Source organism: Glycine soja, chromosome 9 (assembly GCF_004193775.1).
Source record: "Glycine soja cultivar W05 chromosome 9, ASM419377v2, whole genome shotgun sequence".
Lineage (NCBI taxonomy): Eukaryota > Viridiplantae > Streptophyta > Magnoliopsida > Fabales > Fabaceae > Glycine > Glycine soja.
The window spans coordinates 34,929,624-34,934,739 of NC_041010.1; the positions used below are offsets into that span (position 1 = coordinate 34,929,624).

At 31.9% G+C, this 5,116-nt stretch overlaps 1 pseudogene; it reads right to left on the reverse strand.

Moving 5' to 3' along the window:
• Positions 1 to 205: 205 nt before the first annotated feature.
• On the reverse strand, positions 206 to 1,129 carry LOC114368397 (annotated as a pseudogene).
• Between the last annotated feature and the right edge of the window lie 3,987 nt (positions 1,130 to 5,116).

A 5,116-nucleotide genomic window follows, 5' to 3' on the forward strand; every position in this document is an offset into this window, starting at 1 on the left:
AGGACTTTGACACGAAAAATAAAAAACTAGTTAACTTTACATATCTTTTGGCAAGTAAACTCCTTCCTCTATATCATTTTTTTCCCTTACCTCAGCCTTATATCATATGGAAACAGTGATTATACGTACACATACACTTTTATATATATATATGATCACAAACAATATGATGCATAGTCTAGTTAAAGTACTGGAAAGATTGTTGTCAGTTCTTGTTTATAGGCACATGCTTTAAAACCTAATTAAGGTATAGTACCATCAAGAATCCATAGAGCAATAAAGAGAAATTCTACAAATATGTGTTCGCACCTTCCTTTGCCTTGGTTGTGCTAAAGACCCTTCAAGCTATTTCTCAAGATTCTGCAGCTCCTTTATGTTCAATGGTCCAACATCTTCCCCAAGCAAATGCCTAAAACAACAATACATTGGAAAGTTAATTAACTTTACATGGGTGGTTATGATTTTCTAACCTTTGTTACTATATTAATTAACTCCTTTTGTTTGTGATTAAGATACATATGCATGTGACTGCTGAAAACATGATAATATATTCATCAGAAGGTATTAGATATTAGATATATATTAAAACAAGTCTATTCTTTAGAATAGGCATAAGTGATTACCTCTGGGTCCTTTGAAGAGAATCATACTTTGCCTTTAGCTTTGACACCTCTTGGTACCAGCTCTGATAGCCAAAACAAAAAATTAATAAATATTCACTAACAAGATCAAATTAATTGATTGCTGTTATATATAGAGATGTATCATATCGTTAAGACTTATATATATATATATATATATATATATATATATATATATATATATTGTTGTAGACAGGGCTATCTTTTTGCATTAATTCTATCTAAGAAAAATAATTCACTACTAACTTGAGTTAGTGAACACATGCGTACCTGAGTTTCACATTCAACGTGTTCGTCTTGAGGAGTAAAAGAGCTACGATGGTATTGCTCAATAGTTTTGGTAGTCCTGCAAATTAAGCGAAACTGATTGGTCAATATTAGTACAAAGCAAATTACGTAGTTGTGTAAATGGTGAACATGAACAAGATCCCCACAGTCTCAAGTAGTCCATCACTCAACATGAACATGAACTCATCAGCAAACCTCATTAATATACCTATATAGTTTGCTAAAACCCTAAAAAAAATTACATTACTACAGTGTATAGATTACTACATGTTTCTATATCTAGTTTAGATAAATGTTTGCAAATATGTAAATTTAAGTATATAGTTCTCTTCTCTTCCCTATAAATTGTAAGATAACTTTGCCCCTTCTGTGATTCTATGAATCTCAAATTTTAGAAGAAGCAGTCTATAGATAAAAATGAAAAAAAGGGCTTCTAAATTCTATTCAATGCTGAAACTTTGTACTTTGCTTTATAAGTAAATAAATGTGGTTAAACTATTTTTTCATTTAAAAAAATGGTCCACAACTACAATTTTGACTGCAATTTCAAGGATTTTGTGATCTTTGCATCTACAATTATAGCCATATCAGCTGCATAGATATATTTATCCATACTTTCCTACAATATCAAGAATACAAAGCTTTAATTGTGACCACAATTTAAAACCTTGCTATTAACATTATTTAACGCAATGATTATACATAAGTCATAAAAGAGAATCTAATTTGATGCTGGAAAAATGATTATGTGGTTAATTGCGAATTTATGTATTGTAACTGAGTGAGTAATATGGTGCTGGAAATGACTGAGTTATTAATTTCAATTTGTTTTTTCTATAACAAAAACTTTATTCTCTCTGGCAGCTGCTCAATGACATAAAATCAAGTGTGGACAAGGATATAGATGTAGGAGTAATCAACCCAAGAGAGATCAAGTTTAAAAGCAGACCGTACTACAGATATGTTGGTTCTCTTACAACTCCACCATGCACTGAAGGTGTTGTTTGGACAATTGTGAAGAAGGTTCTGTACTTTATTCACATGATTTTCTTAACTAGCAAAGACTATATTTATTAGTTCATACAATACAAGCACATCTACTTAAGTGAAATGAAAAATCTCAAACTTTGATTTATCATGCTAAAAGAGACTAACTTGTTTGATAAACTTAATCTTGATGACACTTAGCATATCACACATAATTATATGTCACATAACACCTTTTACGAGCAATTAGCTTCTTTTTTTTTACTTAATCGCTATTTTCCTCTTCTATTTTTTTTTTTGAATTTTAGTTTAATCATCTTATTATTAAAAAAAAATTAATTAGGTCCTTTAATTTTTAATTCTTTTATTTTTAAAAGTTTCAATTAGATCTCTTATTTTTTAAATAAATTTAATTTGGTCCTATTTAAAACCAAATCTGATCTTATTTTTTTTAATTTTTTAAAGTAAATGAAAATAAAAATGGGATCAAATTAAAACTATTATAAAAAAAATAAAGTACATTATTAAAACTTCTACAAATGAAAGTATCTAACTGAATCATTTTTAAAAATTAAAAGATCTAATTGAATATGTTAATAATAAAAGGATGAAATCAAACTTAAAAATAAATTAGAGAAACAAAATAGTAATTAAGTTTTTAAATATAATTAATGTTTAATTCATTCATCATATTTCAGGGGATGCAACATATTGCAAAATTAAGGCTGGAATTATAATTAGCCAATCAAAAATAGGAAATTTGGTAAATGACAAACCAGAGTGGGCAGTGATTATCAAAAACAGATATTTGTGTGTTCAAGCACAAGTGGAGCTTTACTATAATGGGTTTCAAATAACTGAAGCTGTGACCCATCAATTTTGAGCATTTCTAACAGCGTGGGTCTTCTAAAAAATGGTAAAGGCATTTCTTTTTCTCTGAACATGTAAAATTTGTGTATGAATGGGATTGACATTATTTGTTTTCTCATTTGCTCATATGCAAATAAAAGTTAACTTAATGAAAACTGCAATTTATAGAACTAAAAGGTGTAGTACAGAACCTTCTCTTTTAGAACTATTTATCAAATCTAAAATTCCCATATAAGTGATCATACAATACAAGTACATCTACTTAAGCATTATCTAAGTTGCAACTGTTTTCCATAGGGATATGAGGAAAATGCAAGGCAAACACTGGAACTTGGTGGAAGACAAGTTTGGTTATATGGACCTATGGAGAATGAAAAGCCTACTTAAATATTTGTATAAAGATGTGAAGGGAAGTAACTGCTTCTACACTTGGCAATAAAGCAGAGTTTGAAGTATGGACAAATAAAGGCTACATGTTGGCACGATCAAGCACCTGGAATAAATTTAATCATTGGGCCCTTATAATTTTTGCTGCAAACAGAAACTCATTAAAGTAATTGATAACATAAGCATATGGAGGTCCAGTTTAAAGCAGGACAAGTTTTTGCTGTAAAAGGAGCAAACATATAACATGTTTCTCTTTTGTTGATTGTGATCTCGTTCCCATCTCAATTCTCACCGTTTTTTTTCTGTTTTCTTTCTTTATCTAGTGCCTTCAATTTCAATACCCTCAAGCAGTGACCTCGTTTATTATTTCACATGCTCATACACTAGATAAAAAAAATGATTTAATTATCATTCTTTAACACGTTTCCATGCATAAACTAATGAATTGATTCTCAGGCTGTAAAAGGAACAAACATATAACATGTTATGAACTAGCATGAGAGTAAGAGTAAATGGACATTTAACTTTGGTTACTGGTTATTCAACACTGAACCAGTAACCACTTCAAAAGTAGAGCCTACCTAGCTTCTTCACCTCTGCTTATTCTTTATACAACTTTGGTTACTGGTTATTCTTTAAAAGTTTTACCTCTGCTTTTCTTTGGTTACTGGTTATTCAGCACTAATTTAGGCATTACTTTTTTTGCAAAACACTAAACCTTGCTTATTGTATAATAGAAAGCTTAATCAGAATATTATGACTACTTATTCACCTAGGCATAGAAACAGTAAAGCCATAAAAAGCCAAAGAAAAGTATAGCCTTACTTATTCACCTACCTAGCTTCTACTTCTACCAAAGCAGTAATAAAAACACTAACAACATACAAACACTGTATCAGCAAGACCAAGATTGATCAATGAAATACTCAGGGGAGTGAAATACCAACTTACTATTTGGTTGTAAAGGTTTATCTTCACCAGAAAAGCAGTTCCCGTGGAATTAGCATTAGCAAACAGTATTTACCTCTGCATCACTTCATTTCTCCTACTTGCCTAAAAATAACACAAAGTAGTTTGTGTTATTTTCACTTCAAAACAGTTTGAATATAAAATAATCAGTTTCACGAACATCCAATTTTCATAACTTCAACAAACACCACACAAAGTACTTTGTTTGCTTGTTTGTCTATTTTGAAAAAAAATAATGAAAAGTGAAAATAGGTAAAACCGTAAAAGAGGGACCAAAAAGAAATCTTACAACAAACCTAATTTGGTCGCGCGAAAGTGGTGAGTCACGACAGGCTACGGGTGCGCCGCCGCGAACGGTGGGAGTTGAGTGATGATGCGAACTCAGGAAGGGAGACCTCTGTGACTGAGGAAGGTCTTCAGAGGTTTTGTTTGAGGCTAGATAGGGCGCGCGAGAGTCTTGTTCGAGGCTAGCTATGGCGCGTGAGTGTTGTTGGAGGGTATAGTGACGAAGGCTAGGGTTCGACGCACGTGAGTGTTGTCTGTAGCACATGAGTATAATCATGTGCCAACCACGTCGTGTTGACAACACGAATGTTGTCGAAGATATGATTCACGGATTCAAAGACGGGTTTCTACATCACCGTCTTTGTTTGCTATCTTTATAATTACCCAATTGCCACCGCTTATTATACAACATCGTTTTAGGCGGACCGAAGTTGTTAGTGTGTTGTAAAAACCAAGATTTTTAGTAGTGCAAATAAAAAATTAGTTGGTTAGTTGCTAACCGTCCTTATTGGATTACAATGGTCTTAACACTCCCACTTAATCCAATAGTTCTACCACTCCTAGATCCATCCTCAAGTGCACAAATCTCTCAACTCTTACAGACTTTGTAAGTACATCTACAACTTGCACTTCTGTGGGATAATGCACCACTTCAATTAAGTCTTTGCTAACTTTATCCCTTAGGAAAT